At 42.4% G+C, this 22,400-nt stretch overlaps 1 protein-coding gene across 1 annotated transcript in view; it reads left to right on the forward strand.

The window, feature by feature from the left end:
• The first annotated feature begins 20,197 nt into the window (after positions 1-20,197).
• Positions 20,198-22,400, forward strand: part of LOC115195873 (enhancer of polycomb homolog 1) — a 110,870-nt gene continuing 108,667 nt past the window's right edge. The window contains exon 1 of the mRNA XM_029756197.1: positions 20,198-20,510. The gene's annotated coding sequence lies outside the window, so the exon portion shown is untranslated. The remainder of the gene's footprint in view (positions 20,511-22,400) is intronic.

Raw genomic sequence — 22,400 nt, forward strand, 5'->3', positions numbered from 1 at the left:
AGTTACTGTAAAGGGATTTATATGTTTGAATGTAATGATTAAATAATTCTACACTGAGACTTAACTATTAGGGATCTGGTCTATATAGCATGTAGAATGAGTAACTAAAGGGTTAAGCCTAAGTCTAACGAGGTTGGACTAGGATAATAGAAGAATGAGTGTCTGTGTGTTTAAGTAAACACCAAGAACTGTTAAACTGTGGTTGACCTGCCCTAGCTTGAACTCTGAGGGTTTAAGATATGAGAGGGAGTCCCCCTCAAGGTTTCCCTAATCTCAGAGGAATGAAACTGTCGGCTGGGTAATGATCTACAGTGTTAAGAGATCTGGGCCTTAATGTTTGTGTGTATGTGTGTGCGTAAATACGGAGCCTGGTATATAATGATGTCTCTGTACAATGGATTTCAGAGCGCCCTCGTGAATAAACACTTCTGATTATTGTAAGCTGGGCCTCCGTCTGTGTTATTCAACCAGAATCTTACACATTCTGGGTGGCAGACTGAGTATTTTAATTGAAGTTAACATTGAGAACATAATTCTCATAACAATTGGTCCTTTGAGCCAGATCCAAAAATCTGTCCCTGTCTTCCTAAGGTAACACGCTGAAAACCGTGCACGGGCGGGTCATTGACTCATTAATTAAAGACCTGTCCCCTGAAATTGTGGTTCCATAACAGGCCGGTAAATATCTAAGGTTGACAGAGACGGTGACGGGATCCAACCTACATTGCTTTTCCCAGCCTGCAAGACAAAGGTCAGTAAATCTTTATTCACGGATTTGGGGAATTGACGTCTAGGCTACATTCAGAGAAATATTTTAATGATTCTTGTGTGGTTTGGACATTGATCTCTAGATCTGATTACGCATTTTAACCTGGTGACCTATCTTTAGAATGTTGTGTAGAGAACCCTGATATAGGTAGTATTCTATGCAATTGGAAGATAGGAATTGGGAGTAGAAGCCACCTAGGAATTGTTAAGTCCTCAGTGACTTTGTCCGAAATGACATAGGGTATCTGCACTACCAGTGTAACCTAGCTAATATTGAGATCTAAGAGAATGATTTGTTAAACCTGATCAGGGAGATATTAGCAATTGGGTCCGAAATGACTAGAGGTTTCTACCAATGTTAACTAGCTAATATTGAGATCTAAGAGAACGATTTGTTAAACCTGATCAAGGATATATTATACAAGCCATAATGACGAGGTATTTACCACTGTAAACTAGCGGAAAGAAGACATGCACATAGATTGTGAGAATATACATTAGAAAAAGACGGTAGCAATTGAGTAAGAGAGTAGAAGCACATACACATAGAAGGTAAAAAAAAGCACCACATAGATTGTGAGCATACTCATTGGGAAATTTCCATGGGGGTAAGAAGATAATTGCGTGTGAGATAGATATATTGATCAAAAGCTATAAGGAACAACGGAAAAATGGGCTGTTGATATTCTGGGTGGCAGACTGAGTATTTTAATTGAAGTTAACATTGAGAACATAATTCTCATAACAGTTACTTATATAACTTTAGGAGCTGGGATGTCTGTCCAGCAAATAGTTTATGTCAGACACTATATAAAATGTTTGCAATGCGCTCTTTAGCATTTAACTAGCATTCACTATGGGATTTTACATGTACTTTTTAGCATTGCTAACATTCAGATTACAACGTTCATAGACGACCAGCAGGGTCAAATAATAATAATCACAGTTGTTGTAGAGGGTGCAACAGGTCAGCACCTCAGGAGTAAATGTCAGAGTTAGAGACAGCAGGTGTGGTAGAGAGCGAGAGTTGAAAACAGCAGGTCCGGTGAACAGGTCAGGGTTCCATAGCCGCAGCAGAACAGTTGAAACTGGAGCAGCAGCACGACCAGGTCGACTGTTGTATTCTACTGCTTTACATGGGCAGGATCTGCCCATGTAAAGCAGTAGAACTGTTATAATCTTCACCCGGCACAGCCAGAAGAGGACTGGCCACCCCTCAGAGCCTGGTTCCTCTCAAGGTTTCTTCCTAGGTTCCTGCATTTCTAGGGAGTTTTTCCTAGACACTGTGCTTCTACATCTGCATTGCTTGCTGTTTGGAGTTTTAGGCTGGGTTTCTGCATAGCACTTTGTGACATCGGCTTATGTAAAAAGGGCTTTATAAATACATTTGATTGATTGATTGATTGATTGATTGATTGATTGATTAAACAGTATGTCCGATGTCAGAAAGAGAGCACACACCTATCTCCACATGGTAAGCCCCGGTACTGGTCATAGTGGAAGTCACTGCACTCACAGAACTGCCCATAGTAAGCATGCAGGGTGGGATTTTTGTGGCTTTTATGGCACACACACTTTCCTGAAACACACACGCCTTGCCCACTGCACTCTTCTGAGGTGTTGTCATGGCGACACAGGTGTCTCCCATGATTCTCCATGCCCGGCTTTACTTTCTCACACAACGCTCTGACATGCCAAACAACTTTTCTATCCCTCTGACATGAACAATCACGTATGGTCTTCAGCATAGTCTCCACCTCCTCACTGTAGCCCTGGGGCTTGATGACCACCCGGGACTGTCCCGTACTGGTGCCAGACACACATTGAGGGGCAGTGATGGTTACGTTAAAATTCACATCAAGCATCCAGGCTCCCCTCTGTTGAGTCCAGTTTTCCTGAGATCTGCTGTCTCCCCACCAGCTCAATGAACAGGCTTATATTGTACGTGAGGCCCAGGAGGTCGTGGTAGGTGAAGGGAAGAACTACCCTACACCTTGATCTCTTTCTCCCCTCTCTCTCCAGATGGCATCCTGCAACTAGTGGTCTGGCCGACCGACAACCTGGCCGCTGGACCCCATCCCCTCCTCCAGACCATCTCTGGAGACCTTCTCCCATTCCTCACTTCCCTCATCAACTCATCCCTGATTACTGGCGGCATCCCCTCCGACTTCAAAAGGGCCCAAGTTGCTCCCCTCCTCAAAAAACTAACACTCAACTTATCTGACGTCAAAAACTACAGACCTGTATCCCTTCTTTCTTTTCTTTCCAAAACACTTGAGTGTGCTGTCTCTGATGAACTTTCTCATTATCTCTCACAGAATGAGCTTCTTGACCCTAACCAGTCAGGCTTCAAGACGGGTAACTCAACCGAGACTGCTCTTCTCTGTATCACGGGGGCTCTCCGCAATGCCAAAGCTGACTCCCTCTCATCTGTTCTCATCCTCCTAAATCTATCCACTGCCTTTGACATCATAAACCATCAGATCCTCCTCAACACCCTTTCAGGGCTGGGCGTCTCAGGCCCTGCACACTTGAATTGCATCCTACCTGGCAGACCGCTCCTACCAGGTGACTTGGAGAGGTTCTGTGTCTGCACCACGTACTCTCATCACGTACTCTCACAAGTCTAGATCCAAAAGGCTTCTTAACAGCTTTTACCCCAAGTCATAAGACTCCTGAACTCCTGAACCAAATGGCTACCCGGACTATTTGCATTGACCCCCTTCCATTTTTACGCTGATGCTACTCTCTATTTATTATCTATGAATAGTCACTTTACCTCTACCTACATGTACATATTACCTCAGTTACCTTGACTAACCTGTGCCCCCGCACGTTGACTCTGTACCAGTACCCCCTGTATATAGCCCTGTTAATGTTATTTTATTGTTGCCTTTAATTATCTGTTATTTTTCTATTTTCTTCTTTTTTAATTATTTTTATTTAGTTATTGTTTTCTTTAGTTTATTTAGTAAATACTTTCTTAACACTTATTTCTTCTTAAAACTGCATTGTTGGTTAATGGCTTGTAAGTAAGCATTACACTGTAAGGTTTACACCTGTTATATTCGGCGCATGTGACAAATAAAATGTGATACTGGTGTGCATCAGGGCTTGGTTCTAGGCCCATTTCTCTTCTCTCAATACACCAAGTCACCCGTCATATCCTCACATGGTCTCTCCTATCAACTACTTTTCTCCTTCCCCCCCTTCTGACACCCAGGTCGTGACATGCATCTATGCGCGCCTGGCAGATATTTCAACTTGGATGTTGGCCCACCACCTCAAGCTCAACCTCAAAAAAATGGAACTGCTCTTCCTCCTGGGGAAGGCCTTCTCGCTCAAAGACCTATCCATCACAGTTGACAGCTTCACAGTGTCGCCCTCCCAGGGTGCAAAGAACTTTGGTGTGACCCTGGAAAACACCCTGTCATTCTCTGCAAACATCAAAGCAGTGACCTACGGAACAGCAAGAGGATCTCCCCCTCCCTACCTTCAGGCTATGCTCAAACCCTACACCCCAACCCGAGCACTTGTGGACAAGACAGTGATGATCTACATTAGTACCATAGAGGGGATGCTCCAGAACCCATGTAAAAGGACCCATTAAAAATAAGCCACAGGAGTTTTTTGAGCGAGAATTAAGACGACTTTTGAGTAGTAAGACAAGTATAAAAGCAACAGATACCATTAATAAGAAGGGGCTAGAAGCGTCTTATATGGTGAGCTACCGAGTGGCTAGGACAGGCAAGCCCCATACAATTGTGGAGGACGTAATTCATCCTGCTGCCGCGGATATGTCTGGGACAATGCTGGGGGAAAAGGCAAAAAACTATACAGACAATGCCTCCCTCAAACAACACTGTTTCACGACACATCAGTGACATGGCAGGAGATGTTTTGAAACAATTAATGCTTTGCATACAAGCCAGTGAATTCTATGCATTACAGCTGGATGAGTAAATAGACGTGGCAGGCCTGGCACAGCTCCTGGTACATGTCCGTTATGTTTATGGGGGGGTCAATTAAGGAAGACATCCTCTTCTGCAAACCACTGGAAACCAGGACAACAGGCGAGGATATTTTTAAAGTACTGAACAGTTTTGTGACATCAAATGGACTTTGGTGGTCAAGATGTGTCGGTATCTGTACTGATGGCGCAAAAGCCATGACAGGGAGACATAGTGGAGTGGTAATGTGCGTGTAAGCAGTTGCTCACGACGCCACTTGGGTACACTGCAGCATCCACCGAGAGGCTCTTGTTCCGAAGGGAATGCCTGACAGCTTGAAAGACGTTTTGGACACAACAGTGAAAATTGCTAACTTTGTTAAAGCAAGGCCCCTGAACTCTCATGTATTTTCTGCACTATGCAATGATACGGGCAGCGACCGTTTAACGCTTTTACAACATACAGAAATATTCTGGTTATCAAGGGGCAAAGTATTGACACGTATTTTTTAATTGAGAGACGAGCGTACATTTTTCTTTACTGACCATAATTTTCACTTGTCTGACCGCTTGGATGATGACGGGTTTCTCACACGACTGGCCTATCTAAGTGATGTTTTTTCTAGCCTGAATGATCTGAATCTAGGATTACAGGGACTCTCCGCAACTATATTCAATGTGCGGGACAAAAATTGAGGCTATGATTAAGAAGTTGGAGCTCTTCTCTATCTGCATTAACAAGGACAACACACAGGTCTTTCCATCATTGTATGATTTTTTGTGTTTAAATGAACTCAAGCATACGGACAATGTCAAATGTGATATAGCGAAACACCTGAGTGAGTTGGGTGCGCAATTACGCAGGTACTTTCTCGAAACGGATGACACAAACAACTGTATTCGTTATCCCTTTCATGCCCTGCCTCCAGTCCACATTTTTTACCCTCATCAATCTACAGACAATACCCCATAATGACAACCCAAAACCAGGTTTTATCACATTTACATACAGTACCAGTCAAACGTTTGGAAACACCTTCTCACCTACTCAAGGGTTTTTCTTTATTTTTACTATTTTCTACATTGTACAATAGTAGTGAAGACATCAAAACTATGAAATAACACATATGGAATCATGTACTGACCAAAAAAGTGTTAAATAAATCAAAATACATTTTAGATTTGAGATTATTCAAAGTAGCCACCCTTTTCCTTGATGACAGCTTTGTACACTCTTGGCATTCTCTCAACCAACTTCATGAGGTAGTCACCTGGAATGCATTTCAATTAACAGGTGTGCCTTGTTAAAAGTTCAATTGTGGAATTTCTTTCCTTCTTAATGCGTTATTTTGGCAAGAACAGCTCAAATAAGCAAAGAGAAATGACAATCTATCATTACTTTAAGACATGAAGATCAGTCAATACGGAACATTTCAAGAACTTTGAACGTTTCTTTAAGTGGTCGCAAAAACAATCAAGGGCTATGATGAAACTGGCTCTCATGAGGACCATTACAGGAAAGGAAGACCTGGAGTTACCTCTGCTGCAGAGGATAAGTTCATTAGAATTACCAGCCTCAGAAATTGCAGCCCAAATAAATGCTTCACAGAGTTCATGCAGACACATCTCAACATTAACTTTTCAGAGGAGACTGAGTGAATCAGGCATTCATGGTCGAATTGCTGCAACAACAAAAAAATACTAAAAGACTCCAATAAAAAGAAGAGACTTGCTTGGGCCAAGAAATGTGAACAATGGACATTAGACTGGTGGAAATCTGTCCTTTAGTCTGATGAGTCCAAATTTGAGACTTTTGGTTCCAACCGCTGTGTCTTTCAGAGACCCAGAGTAGGTGAACGGATGATCTCCACATGTGTGGTTCCCACCATGAAGCATGGAGGAGGAGGTGTGATCAATCAATCAATCAAATTTATTTATAAAGCCCTTTTTAAAACAGCCAATGTCACAATGTGCTACACAGAAACCCATCCTAACACCCCAAACAGCAAGCAATGCAGATGTAGAAGGACGGTGTCTCGGAAAAACTCCCTAGAAAGGCGGGAACCTAGGAAGAAACCTAGAGAGGAACCAGGCTCTGAGGTGTGGCCAGTCCTCTTCTGGCTGTGCCGGTTGGAGATTATAACAATACTTGGCCAAGATGTTCAAACGTTCATAGATGACCAGCAGATAATAATAATCGCAGTGGTTGTAGAGGTTGCAATAAGTCAGCACCTCAGGAGTAAATGTCAGTTGGCTTTTCATAGCAGAGCATTCAGTTAGAGACAGCAAGTACGATAGAAAGAGAGAGTAGAAAAACAGCAGATCCGGGACAAGGTAGCACGTCCGGTGAACAGCTCAGGTTCCATAGCAGCAGGCAGACCAGTTGAAACTGGAGCAGCAGCACGACCACGTGGACTGGGGACAGCAAGAAGTCATCAGGCCAGGTAGTCATGAGGCATGGTCCAAGGGCTCAGGTACTCCGGGAGGGGAGGGAGAGGGAAAGAGAGAGAGAATTAGAGGGAGCATACTTAAATTCACACAGGGCACCGGCTAAGACAGGAGAAATGCTCCAGATATAACAGACTGACCCTAGCCCCTTGACACAAACTATTGCAGTATAAATACTGGAGGCTGAGACACGAGGGGTCGGGAGACACTGTGGCCCCGTCCGACGATACCCCCGGACAGGGCCAACTGGGCAGGATATAACCCCACCCACCTTGCCAAAGCACAGCCCCTAGAGGGATATCTTCAAACCACCAACTTACTACCGCCCACCTTGGCTGAGTATAGCCCACAAAGATCTCCCCCACGGCACAAACCCCCACAGCACAAACAGAAGAGGGGCGTCAACCCGGACAGGAAGATCACGTCAGTGACTCAACCCACTCATGTGACACACCCCTCCTAGGGACGGTATGGGAGAGCACCAGTATGCCAGTGACTCAGCACCGTAATAGGGTTAGAGGCAGAGAATCCCAGTGGAGAGAGCGGAACCGGCCAGGCAGAGACAGCAAGGGCGGTTCGTTGCTCCAGTGACTTTCCTTTCAACTTCACACCCCCCTGGGCCAGACTACACTCAATCATACAACCTACTGAAGAGATGAGTCTTTAATAAAGACTTAAAGGTCAAGACCGAGTCTGCGTCTCTCACGTGGATAGGCAGACCATTCCATAAAAATGGAGCTCTATAGGAGAAAGACCTGCCTCCTAGCTGTTTGCTAAGAAATTCTAGGGTCAATAAGGAGGCCTGCGTCTTGTGACCATAGCGTACGTGTAGGTATGTATGGCAGGACCAAATCGGAGAGATAGGTAGGAGCAAGCCCATGTAATGCTTTGTCGGTCAGCAGTAAAACCTTGAAATCAGCCCTAGCCTTTACAGGAAGCCAGTATAGAGAGGCTAGCACTGCAGTAATATGATCACATTTTTTTATTCTAGTCAAGATTCTAGCAGCCGTGTTTAGCACTAACTGAAGTTTATTTAGTGCTTTATTCGGGTAGCAGGAAAGTAGAGCATTGCAGTAATATAATCTAGACGTGACAAAAGCATGGATTAACTTTTCTGCATCATTTTTGGACAGAAAGTTTCTGGGTTTTGCAATGTTACGTAGATGGAAAAAAGCTGTCCTTGAAATAGTCTTGATATGTTCATCAAAAGAGAGATTAACACCGTCCAGAGTAACACCGAGGTCCTTCACAGTTTTATTTGAGACGACTGTACAACCATCAAGATTAACTGTCACCTCCAACATAAGAGCTCTTTGTTTCTTGGGACCTAGAACTAGCATCTCTGTTTTGTCCGAGTTTAAAAGTAAAATATTGACAGAAGAATTTGTATGTTTAAGATAATGACTAAAGTATTCCACCCTGAAACCATATAATTGTATGAAATGTGTTAGAGTCATAATCCAATAATGTGTGTGACTAGACTTTTTAAGACTAGGCCATTGTGTTACTATTTCGCAATATGAGCAGGGTATAATTGAGACATTCAAGGACAACTGAACTGTCGACTTGGGATAACGGTGAAACTAATAACTGGAAAGAGGCCTCCCCACTCTAGGGAGGAGAAAAACTGTTAGAAACGGCTAGGCTTGCAGAAGATAATGAAACATGTTGCGGAAGTGTGATTAAACAATGTATGTGAACTGTGGAAAAATACAGCCCACCTAAAGCAAGGTGGAGTTTCTACTGATGTGAGTTCATTTGTGTGTGTGCTATAAAAAGACTGTGTTCTCATTTGGAAGACAGAGCACTCTCTGAATAAAGAATTGATCTATTGCAGGCTGAGACTGTCTATTTCTTTGAACTGGAGCTTTACAACCTTCAGGAATTAGACAGAGCTTTTGTAGTAGTTGAATTCAATCATTGAGATAGCAAATTCTCGTGACAAATATTTGCCGCCATCCACTTCCTTATGTCTGAAACACAGGCTTCCAGGGAGGGCAAAATTGGGGCTTCACCATGTTTCATCGAAATGTACAGCTGTGTATCGTCCGCATAGCAGTGAAAGTTAACATTATGTTTCCAAATGACATCACCAAGAGGTAAAACATATAGTGAAAACAATAGTGGTCCTAAAACAGAACCTTGAGGAACCCCCGAAACTCCACAGAGACAAACTGATATATTTCCGACAGATAAGATCTAAACCAGGCCAGAACTTGTCCGTGTAGACCAATTTGGGTTTCCAATCTGTCCAAGAGAATGTGGTGATCTGTCACGTTCGCTATCTTCAAACTCCCTGTCGTAAATCAGCCAAGGTGCAGCGTGCCTGTAATTCCACATCCTTTATTGAGGTGAAACCGAACAAAACAATAAACAGGTAAACAGAAAGGAACGTGACGCAACTGGGGCGCACACAAAATACACACAGAAATAATAATTACCAACAAATACAGCTGGGGAAAAGGCTGCCTAAGTATGATTCCCAATCAGAGACAACGATAGACAGCTGCCTCTGATTAGGAACCATACTCGGCCAAAACAAAGAAATACACAACATAGAATGCCCACCCCACATCACACCCTGACCTAACCAAAATAGAGGAAATAAAACGTCTCGCTAAGGTCAGGGTGTGACATGATCAGTGGTGTGAAAAGCAGCACTAAGGTCTAGGAGCACGAGGACAGATGCAGAGCCTTGATTTGATGCCATTAAAAGGTAATTTACCACCTTCACGAGTGCAGTCTCAGTGCTATGATGGGGTCAAGCGAGGCTTTATTAGTGCCACTTTTAGTGAGTTTGGTACACATCCGGTGGATAGAGAGCCGTTTATTATGTTCAACATAGGAGGGCCAACCACAGGAAGCAGCTCTTTCAGTAGTTTAGTTGGAATAGGGTCCAGTATGCAGCTTGAAGGTTAAAGGCCATGACTATTTTCCTGAATGTGTCAAGAGATATAGGATTAAAAACTTGAGTGTCTCCCTTAACCTAGGTCCTGGCAGAGTTGTGCAGACTCAGGACAACTGAGCTTTGGAAAAATATGCAGATTTACAGAGGAGTCCGTAATTTGCTTTCTAATGATCATGATCTTTTCGTCAAAGAAGTTTATAATGAATTTATCACTGCTGAAGTGAAAGCCATCCTCTCCTGGGAATGCTGCGACAGTATCAAAAATACATTTTGGATTGTTCTTATTCTCCTCGGTTAAGTTGAAAAATAGGATGATGGAGCAGCCGTAAGGGCTTCGATATTGCACGGTACTGTCTTTCCAAGCTAGTCGGAAGACTTTCAGTTTGATGGAGCTCCATTTCCATTCCAATTTTCTGGAAGCTTGCTTCAGGGCTCGGGTATTTTCTGTATACCAGGGAGCTAGTCTCTTATGACAAATGTTTTTTTGTTTTTAGGGGTGCGACTGCATCTAGGGTATTACGCTATTTTAAATTTAGTTCCTCAGTTAGGTGGTTAACTGATTTTTTTGTACTCTGACATCCTTGGGTAGGCAGAGGGAGTCTGGAAGGGCATCTAGGAATATTTGGGTTGTCCGAGAATTTATAGCATGGCTTTTGATGATCCTTGGTTGGGGTCTAAGCAGATTATTTGTTGTGATTGCAAATGTAATAAAATTGTGGTCCGATAGTCCAGAATTATGAAGAAAAACATTAAAATCCATATTATTTATTCCACGGGACAAAACTAGGTCCAGAGTATGACTGTGGCAGTGAATAGGTCCGGAGACATGGAGACAAAACCCACTGAGTCGATGATGGCGCCAAAAGCCTTTTGGAGTGGATCTGTGGACTTTTCCATGGGAATATTAAAGTCACCAAAAATGTGAATATTAGGTCCAATAGGAATTCAGGGAACTCAGTGGGGAACACTGTATACGGCCCAGGAGGCCTGTAAACAAATCAAATAAAATCTAATTTTATTTGTCACAAAAACATGGTTAGCAGATGTTAATATGAGTGTAGCGAAATGCTTGTGCTTCTACTTCCGACCATGCAGTAATATCTAACAAGTAATCTAACAATTTCACAACAACTACCTTATAAACACACAAGTGTAAAGGAATGATTAAGAATATGTACATAAAAATATATGAATGAGCGATGGCCGAACGGCATAGGCAAGATGCAGTAGATGATATAGAGTACAGTATATACATATGAGATGAGTAATGTAGAGTATGTAAATATTATATAAAGTGGCATTGTTTAAAGTGGCTAGTGATACATTTATTACATCAATTTTTAATTATTAAAGTGGCTAGAGATGAGTCAGTATGTTGGCAGCAGCCACTCAATGTTAGTTAATGGCTGTTTAACAGTCTGATGGCCTTGAAATAGAAGCTGTTTTTCAGTCTCTCGGTCCCCGCTTTGATGCACCTGTACTGACCTCGCCTTCTGGATGATAGCGGGGTGAACAGGCAGTGGCTCGGGTGGTTGTTGTCCTTGATGATCTTTTTGGCCTCCCTGTGACATCGGGTGGTGTATGTGTCCTGGAGGGCAAGTAGTTTGCCCCCGGTGATGCGTTGTACAGACCTCACTACCCTCTGGAGAGCCTTACGGTTGTGGGCGGAGCAGTTGCCGTACCAGGCGGTGATGCAGCCCGACAGGATGCTCTCGATTGTGCATCTGTAAAAGTTTGTGAGTGTTTTTGGTGACAAGCCAAATTTCTTCAGCCTTCTTCGCCACGCTGTCTGTGTGGGTGGAACATTTCAGTTTGTCTGTGATGTGTACGCCGAGGAACTTAAAACTTTCCACCTTCTCCACTACTGTCCCATCAATGTGGATAGGGTACAGTAGCTATAAAAAAGTGATTGAGTAAGCTGCATAGATTTCACGACTAGAAGCTCTAAAAATGAAAACACAGTGATTTGTTTTGGGGGGGGGTAAATTGAAATTTGCTATAGTAAATGTTAGCAACGCCTCCACCTTTGCGGGATGCACGGGGGATATGGTTACTAGTGTAACCAGGAGGAGAGGCCTCATTTAACACAGTAAATTCATCAGGCTTAAGCCATGTTTCAGTCAGGCCAATCACATCAAGATTATGATCAGTGATTAGTTAATTGACTATGAAAGGAAGTGAGGGATCTAACATTAAGTAGCCCAATTTTGAGATGTGAAATATCACAATCTCTTTCAATAATGACAGGAATGGAGGAGGTCTTTATTCCAGTGAGATTGCTAAAGTGAACACCGCCATGTTTAGTTTTGCCCAACCTAGATCGAGGCACAGACACGGTCTCAATGGGAATAGCTGAGCTGGCTACACTGACTGTGCTGGTGGCAGACTCCACTAAGCTGGCAGGCTGGCCAACAGCCTATCTCTTTGTGGATGTGTATTGCTGGTGACACTGTCAGTGATTTATTTAGAATTCAAGGCACACTTAACCCGCATGGCTACCACACCATTCTGAAGCGATACGCCATCCCATCTGGTTTGCGCTTATTTGGACTATCATTTGTTTTTCAACAGGACAATGACCCAAAACACACCTTGAGGCTTTGTAAGGGCTATTTGACCAAGGAGAGTGATGGAGGGTTTCATCAGATGACCTGGCCTCCACAATCAACCCAATTGAGATGGTTTTGGATTAGTTGGACCGCAGAGTGAAGGAAGAGCAGCCAACAAGTGCTAAGCATATGTGGGAACTCCTTCAAGACTGGTGGAAAAGCATTCCAGGTGAAGCTGGTTGAGAGAATGCCTAGAGTGTGCAAAGCTGTCATCAAGGCACAGGGTGACTACTTTGAAGAATCTAAAATCTAAAATATATTTACACTTGTTTAACCTCTCTGGGCCAGTGGGAAGCTTGTGTCCCACCTACTCAACAGCCAGTGTAATCCCGTGGCGCGATATTCAAATACCTTAGAAATGCTATTACTTCAATTTCTCAAACATATGACTATTTTACACCATTTTAAACACAAGACTCTCGTTAATCTAACCACACTGTCCGATTTCAAAAAGGCTTTACAACGAAAGCAAAACATTAGATTATGTCAGCAGAGTACCCAGCCAGAAATAATCAGACACCCATTTTTCAAGCTAGCATATAATGTCACATAAACCCAAACCACAGCTAAATGCAACACTAACCTTTGATGATCTTCATCAGATGACAATCCTAGGACATTATGTTATACAATACATGCATGTTTTGTTCAATCAAGTTCATATTTATATCAAAAAACAGCTTTTTACATTAGCATGTGACGTTCAGAACTAGCATACCCACCGCAAACTTCCAGTGAATTTACTAAATTACTCACGATAAACGTTCACAAAAAACATAACAATTATTTTAAGAATTATAGATACAGAACTCCTTTATGCAATCGCTATGTCCGATTTTAAAATAGCTTTTCGGCAAAAGCACATTTTGCAATATTCTGAGTAGATAGCCCGGCCATCACAGGCTAGCTATTTTGACACCCACCAAGTGTGGTACTCACCAAACTCCGATTTACTATTAGAAAAGTTTGATTACCTTTGCTGTTCTTCGTCAGAATGCACTCCCAGGACTTCTACTTCAATAACAAATGTTGGTTTGGTTCCAAATAATCCATAGTTATATCCAAATAGCGGCGTTTTGTTCGTGCGTTCAAGACACTATCCGAAGGGTAAAGAAGGGTGACGCGCCCGACGCGTTTCGTGACAAAAAAATTCTAAATATTCCATTACCGTACTTCGAAGCATGTCAACCGCTGTTTAAAATCATTTTTTATTCGATTTTTCTCCTAAAAAAGCGATAATATTCCGACCGGGAGTGGTTGTTTTCGTTCAAAGAGAGAGAAAGTAAACATGGTGTCGGCTCGTGCACGCGCCTCCAGTCTCATTGTCCTCAGATCAACCACTATCCAAATGCGCTAATGTTTTTCAGCCATGGCCTGCAAAGCCACCATTCATCGTTCTGGCGCCTTCTGAGAGCCTATGGGAGCGTTAGAAAATGTCACGTTATGCCAGAGATCCCCTGTTTTGGTTAGAGATGATCAAGAAGGCCAAGAAATAGTCAGAGAGAGCGCTTCCTGTTTGGAATCTTCTCAGGTTTTGGCCTGCCAAATGAGTTCTGTTATACTCACAGACACCATTCAAACAGTTTTAGAAACTTTAGGGTGTTTTCTATCCAAATCAAACAATTATATGCATATTCTAGTTACTGGGCAGGAGTAGTAACCAGATTAAATTGGGTACGTTTTTTATCCGGCCTTGCAAATACTGCCCCCTATCCCCAACAGGTTAACACTTTTTTGGGGTTACTATATGATTCCATATGTGTTAATTCATGGTTTTGATGTCTTCACTATTATTCTACAATGTAGAAACTTGAACACATTTTTTTTAAACCTGGAATGAGAAGGGGTGTCCTTTGGCAGCGATTACAGCCTCAAGTCTTTTTGGGTATGACGCTACAAGCTTGGCACACCTGTGTTAGGGGAGTTTCTCTCATTCTTCTTTGCAGACCCTCTCAAGCTCAGTGAGGTTGGATGGGGAGCGTTGCTGCACAGCTATTTTCAGGTCTCTCCAGAGATGTTCGATCACGTTCAAGTCCGGGCTCTGGCTGTGCCATTCATGGATATTCAGACACGTGTCCCGAAGCCACTCCTGCGTTGTCTTGGCCATGTGCTTAGGGTTGTTGTCCTGTTGCAAGATGAACCCGCCCCTTTCTGAGGTCCTGAGCGCTCTGGAGCAGGTTTTCATCAAGGATCTCTCTGTACTTTGCTCCGTTCATCTTTGCCTCAATCCTGACTAGTCTCCCAGTCCATGCCGCTGAAAAACATCCCCACAGCATGATGCTGCCACCACCATGCTTCACCGTAGGGATGGTGTCAGGTTTCCTCCAGACATGACGCTTGGCATTCAGGCCAAAGAGTTCAATCTTGGTTTCATCAGACCAGAGAATCTTGTTTCTCATGGTTTGAGAGTCTTTAGGTGGCTTTTGGCAAACTCCAAGCGGGCTGTCATGAGGAGTGGCTTCCGTCTTACCACTCTACCATAAAGGCCTGATTGGTGGAGTGCTGCAGAGAAAGTTGTCCTTCTGGAAGGTTCTCAAATTTCCACAGAGTAAGTCTAGAGCTCTGTCAGTGACCATCTGGTTCTTGGTCACCTCCCAGACCAAGGCCCTTCTCCCCCGATTGCTCAGTTTGACCGGGCGGCCAGCTCTAGGAAGTCTTGGTGGTTCCAAACATCTTCCATTTAAGAACGATGGAGGCCAAGGTGTCCTTGGGGACCTTCAATTCTGCAGGAATGTTATGGTAGCCTTCCCCAGATCTGTGCCTCGACACGATCCTGTCTCGGAGCTCTACGGACAATTCCTTCGACATGGCTTGGTTTTTGCTCTGACATACACTGTAAACTGCTTGACCTTAAATAGACAGGTGTGCGCCTTTCCAAATCATGTCCAATCAATTGAATTTACCACAGGTGGACTCCAATCAAGTTGTAGAAACATCTCAAGGATGATCAATGGAAACAGGATGAACCTGAGCTCAATTTCGAGTCTCATAGCAAAGGGTCTGAATACTTATTTTTTAGAAAATATTTATAAAAGCCTGTTTTCACTTTGTCATTATTGGGTATTGTGTGTAGATTGCTGAGGATCTTTATTTATTTAATCCCTTTTAGAATAAAGCTGTAATGTAACAAAATGTGGAAGAAATAAAGGGGTCTGAATACTTCCCGAAGGCACTGTAAGCTTCAGTAACAAAAGAACACCATGGTTGTAATAACACTTGGTTGGTTGTAATAACACTACTGCACTGTTGGAGCTCGGAACACAAGCATTTCGCTACACCTGCAAGAACATCTGCTAAATGTGTGTATGTGACCAATAAAATGTGATTTGATTTGATTTGTTTTTTAAACAGGTAGTTTGTAAATGTGTAGAATGTGTTTGTTTTGGGTCCACATTGGTAAGTTAACTTATTCAAATTAGTCAGTCACAGAGGATTTTCTTCTGAATAACTGGTCAGGGCATAACACATCAGTTTCAGGAAACTTTTATGTAAGGCTTGATTACACCTGTAGTGACTACTTCTATCCATCATGCCCATTGTTGCTTATCCATTGTTTACTAGATATATCAATGTAATTACACCCAACACAATGTTGAAAAACAGAATGCTTCCCACCACTAGATCACAAAACTAGAGGTGAGCTAGACGTGATCCCAATGCTGCCACCAATGTAGCGGAAGAAAGTGAAAGCTACAACAGGGACTCTAACCAGGGCTCATACTTGGCAAAGTGAGCTCTCACTGCCATTGCCATTATCATGAAAGCATAGTAGGCCATGAAAGCCTAGTAGGGCTCTGGGCAGAGGCAGTAGGCCTAATATGCCTTGTTACAATAGCCTGATTGACGCGACCATAATAATAATCATGAAACGGCCTTGGAAGTGCCATAAGTGTAAGCCAACATAAATCTTTATTTTACATTAACCTGTTTAACTGCATTGATATGGCTTAATTGATCATAGTCCAGACTCGTTATAGTTGCAAATACCATGCAGTAGCACCGGCGGAATTTAAACCAAACAGATTTTATTGGCAGGTCTTCTGTTCCCCACATTTGTTGATGAATTAATTCCCCATCATGAAAATGTATTCCCATTCCCCAATCAAATACCTTCATCGATACCACAAAAGAAAATAAGAAAAATACAGCTTTTTACTTCAATCTGGCAACCCTCGTAAAATCTGACAAAAACAAGCATAGAAAACAGCATTGACATTAATACAAAATAAAAAAAACATGAGGCTCCTATTATAAGTATTTCAGTGACAACTTGGTTGATTATCAATATTGGGTTGTTAACGTGTTTGTTTTTTTATATAAATAAATGTGGGAGACAAATAAAGGCAGTGTAGAACACTATTGCTCGAAATGCATTGCTCCAATAACTTTCAAAAGATCGTTCCGAAGTTTGATCCCAAAAAATGTATTTTCCTATGAATGAAGTAGCACAAAAATGTGTGTATTTTCCTATGAATTAAGTTACACATATTATTATTTTTTTTCACACAAATGCGCACAAAAACGCAAGAAATCTGCTGAAATACTTTTTGCACATATTTGCATAAATTGAGTGTGAGATTGTGTTGGCATTGTATATTCCCATGGCCCCCATAGCCACAGGAAATAGGGGTGCTCAGGGTGCTGCAGCAATCACCCAAAAATAGATATTAGACACTATTAAAACATTTGTATGGAGAAAAGCACCAGGAATGTACGGCTTTCCCATAGAATTCTATTTAACATTTTGGGACAAAGTAGCACCCATATTTACAGAAATGACAACCCACATGTCACTGAATTCAGTGCCTCCTAGTTCCATTTATCAAACAGTTACTTGAGTTATATTAAAACCAGGAAAATCTGGAGTGCCCTGCTGATTACAGACCCATAAGTTTAGTAATTTGTGACAAAATAATCACAAATCTCTTTAGAAATAGAATGGCAAAAGTCTTACCAGACTTGATACATATCAATGAAACAGGGTTTATTAAAAATAGACACTTACAAATACAAGAACATGTTTCAGTTTAATACGATATGCTAAAGAACTAGATATAGATTTATCAATAATGACCGTTGATGCCGAGATTATGTCTTGAATGACCTTTTCTATTAAAAACTTTGGAAGCTTTCAACTTTCCAGCTAAAATAATACATTTAGTAAAAATGCTATAGAAATGTTATGAAGCAAAAATATACACAAATAATATATTATTTGATGAAACTGCTTTAGAAAGTGGCACAAGACAGGAATGTCATCTCTCCCCCCTCCTGTTTGCACTGGCAATTGAACCGCTTACAGAAAGAATTAGACAGGACGCATACAAATGTAACAGGTATCAGTATTGGTAAACATTCATATAAACTAAACATATTTGCAGATTAATTTTTATTTTTAACGTCTATTTAACTAGGCAAGTAAGTTAAGAACAAATTCTCATTTACAGTGGGTTAACTGCCTTGCTCAGGGGCAGAAAGACAGATTTTTACCTTGTCAGCTCAGGGATTCAATCCAGCAACCTTTCGGTTACTGGACCAATGCTCTAATAACTAGGCTACCTGCCGCCCAAAAATCTCCTGATATACCTGAACAATATTGAAAACTTAATGCCCCTCTTGCTAAAAATATTTTCAGAATACTGTAAAATCTCAGGATATTAGGGCCTCCTGATATAAGGGCCTCCCATCGCAGTGCTAGCTGTGCCACTACGGATTCTGGGTTTGAGTCCAGGCTCTGTCGCAGCCGTCCGCGACCGGGAGACAGGGGCGGTGCACAATTGGCCCAGCGTCGTCTGGGTTAGGGGAGAGTTTGGCCGACAGGGGTGTCATTGTCCCATTGCACACTAGTGACTCCTGTGGCGGGCCTGGTGCAGTGTACAGTGTTTCCAAAATCATTCCAAAATCATGGGCATTAATATGGAGTTGGTCTCCCCTTTAATGCTACAACAGCCTCCACTCTTCTGGGAAGTCTTTCCCAGAAGAGGTGTGGAACATGCTGCGGGCACTTGCTTCCATTAAGCTACAAGAGCATTAGTGAGGTTGGGCGATTAGTTTTGGCTCGCAGTCGACGTTCCAATTCATCCCAAAGGTGTTCGATGGGGTTGAGATCAGGGCTCTGTGCAGGCCAGTCAAGTTCTTCCACACCGATCTCGATAAACCATTTCTTTATGGACCTTGTTTTGTGTACGGGGGTATTGTTATTCTGTAACAGGAAAGGGCCTTCCACAAACTGTTGCCAAAAGGTTGGAAACACAGAATAGTCTACAATGTCATTGTATGCTGTAGAGTTAAGATTTCCCTTCACTGGAACTAAGGGGCCTAGCCCGAACCATGAAAAACAGGCCCAGACCATTATTCATCCTCCACCAAATGTGTAATATAAAGAGGAAGGAACACTCACTTCTGTACCACATTCTGCATGATTGTTCATAACCTCTGCAGGCTCAGCTATTTCACCCTCTTTCAGGTTGGAAGAGGTGGATTCAGTGCATTTATTGCTGATTCTCTGATAGCACCATTGCCTTAAATATAAATAGCATCACTTATTATGTCTCACTTTGGAGCACTCAGACAGTGTAAGGTGGACTGTCCTTTTAGGTTGCTACTGTATGTAAGAAATAGGGTGCCATTTGGGACACAGGCTTTAATCTCTCCTTTACAAACCCATTGACCTGTCTCAGGCAGTGCTAAAGAGGGATCTCTTTGTGATCACATGGCGCAGAATTTTTACAGTACATTTCTCATAAACATTTGTATAAGCCCAGATGGCTGCTGAAGACATTGCTGAGAATGTATTAATCACTATGTTCTACCCTCCCTCTGTGACACGATGCAAACATCTAGCTAGCACAGAACTCTGTGACATGTAGAGTTTTTACAGCGAAGAAGAGGTTTATTTCTAGATAATTCCATATGCTTCCTCCGACTCTCCCTCTCTCTCTCTCATCTGTGTCTGATGGGCAATGTGGGCTGCAGCATTAGCCCATCCCAGAAGCAGCTGAAAGCAGGACGGATCTTTGCACAAAAAAAGCTGTGAAGGGAAAGGGAGAGGGGGGTGGGAGTTAGCAAGACACTCCTTTACCTTGAGGGGGGAAGGAAAATGTTGCATCTCACTGCAACAATGTATTTCATGTGGAATATTGTCACTGTCTGTCTGCCTGGTAAATGAAGGTATCTACACTACTGCTCCAGCAAGACTTTTCCACACTAAATTCATATTATCAGGTCAGATTAAATGATCCATGTATATTGTCTGGCTGCAGGGAATTTACATCAAATGAGCCATACGTGTATACAATTCAATTTTAGTACAATACATTCACACATTTCACAGTCTTCCTATTGGCTTTCATCAATAATTAATGGAGTAGAAGTAGAATATAAAATTAATCTACTTCATCTGTCCGGTCCGTTCAGTAATGTTTTTATTTTACTAGGTCCTCCGAAGTAAACTAACCAGTGAGCTCATCGTCTCCACAGGTGATTGGTGCCACTCAAACTGTCCAATCACAAACCGTCTGTTTGACAATGCACATTTTGGCTTGGTCAGCTGAGCTGTAATCTTTTTGGACGAACATATTTTTCGCAACAACTATGATATCCCTTCAAGTTCTGATGTTGGACAGCTAAATATTGATCCAACACACAATTTACAATTGAAACCGAGAAATGTATAGCTACGTTCTAAATACTGCATAGTGTTTGTGGATTGCTGAGCTAAAGCTAGCAACTCATAATGCGGACTGTTTCCTATGGCTAACATTCGCTAGCTGGGATATTCGACTAATGTCGACCAGAGTTGTCATCGTCCTCCCTGGTGGTTTCTCTGGTAAGTTCATTTTCTAGTGTGGGGTTTGCCCCTCTTAGACTATGCTACAATAAATATTGTAATGTACATTTGACAAGTTTTTGAATGTAGCTAGCCAAAGAAAGGGAATAGACATTGGCTAATGTTAGCAAGCTAACGACGTTGGCTATCGACGCCCGTGTCTTAATTCACAACTCTCGTTTTTATAACCGCTGGTGTAAAAGTAACTTGGAAATCAAATGCCCTTTCCCACAATCTAGCCTGCTAGATACGCACATTTCTTATATCTATAATTTTGTAAAGTTATTTAACTTATCTGCTAACATGAACTGTTCTCGTTCTTGAAAAAAAACGAACGTTAGCTACCGCAACATCTGCCTGGACTGTGTGACCAAACATTCGCTAAGGTCAAGGATTGAAAAGCAGTTATTAAATGTAGATGTTATTTTTATCGTGGGTGTAACCACACCGATTGCTGACAGGTGTATAAAATTGTGCACACCGCCATGCAATCTCTATAGACAAACATTGGCAGTAGAATGGCCTTACTGAAGAGCTCAGTGATTTCCAACGTGGCACCGTCATAGGATTCCACCTTTCCAACAAGTCCGTTCATAACATTTCTGCTCTGCTAGAGCTGCCCCTGTCGACTGTAAGTGCTGTTATTGTGAAGTGGAAACGTCTAGGAGCAACAACGGCTCAGCCACAAAGTGGTAGGCCACACAAGCTCACAGAATGGGACCGCCGAGTGCTGTAGCGCGTAAAAGTAGTCTGTCCTCGGTTGCAACACTCGCTTCTGAGTTCCAAGCTGTCTCTGGATGTAACGTCAGCACAAGAACTGTTCGTTGGGAGCATCATGAAATTGGTTTCCATATCCGAGCCTAAGCCTAAGATCACCATGAGCAATGCCAAGCGGCGGCTGGAGTTGTGTAAAGCTCGCCGCCATTGGACTCTGGAGCAGTGGAAATAAACACGTTCTCTGGAGTGATGAATCACGCTTCACCATCTGGCAGTCCAACGGACGAATCTGGGTTTGGCGGATGCCAGGAGAACGCTACATTCCCCAATGCATGCATAGTGCCAACTGTAAAGTTAGGTGGATCATTTTTTTCTGGAGCTGTTTTTCATGTTCGGGCTTGGCCCCTTAGTTCCAGTGAAGGGAAATCTTAACTTTACAGTGTACAATGACATTCTAGATGATTCTGTGCTTCCAACTTTGTGGCAACAGTTTGGGGAAGTCCCTTTTCTGTTTCAGCATCACAATGCCCCCGTGCACAAAGTGTGGTCCATACAGAAATGGTTTGTCGAGATCGGTGTGGAAGAACTTGACTGGCCTGCACAGATTCTCAACCCCATCGAACACCTTTGGGATGAATTGGAATGCCTTCTTTGAGTCGGGCCTAATCGCCGACACCCGTGCCCGGCTTCACTAATGCTCTTGTGGCTGAATGGAAGCAAGTTCCCGCAGCAATGTTCCAACATCTAGTGGAAAGCCTCTCCAGAAGAGAGGGGGACCAACTCTATATTAAGGCCCATGATTTTTTGAATGAGAGTTTTGACAAGCATGTTTCCACATACCTTTGGTCATTTAGTGTATGCTTTCATTTATAAAGCCCTTTTACAAAATGTCCCACTGTACCTAACATCTTTATTAAACTTTTGGACATACGAGTTAACACACGTGGTCTCAGGGATCTATCGAAATCTTGAAATTCCATTTGTCTCTACTGAGTGAAGTAAATCAGCTTTTTGTTCCACAACTAATGTCCAAGAAAACAATCTTAAATGTTCTTACATTTGATGTTTTAGTACCTTAAGGGCAATTCAGAAAGCTAATAGAGGACCATATTACTGATGAATGTTTGTTTTTTATGACAGTGTTTTTCTTTCTGCATGCATTTTACATTTTGT

Source organism: Salmo trutta, chromosome 6 (assembly GCF_901001165.1).
Source record: "Salmo trutta chromosome 6, fSalTru1.1, whole genome shotgun sequence".
In the NCBI taxonomy this organism is placed as follows: domain Eukaryota; kingdom Metazoa; phylum Chordata; class Actinopteri; order Salmoniformes; family Salmonidae; genus Salmo; species Salmo trutta.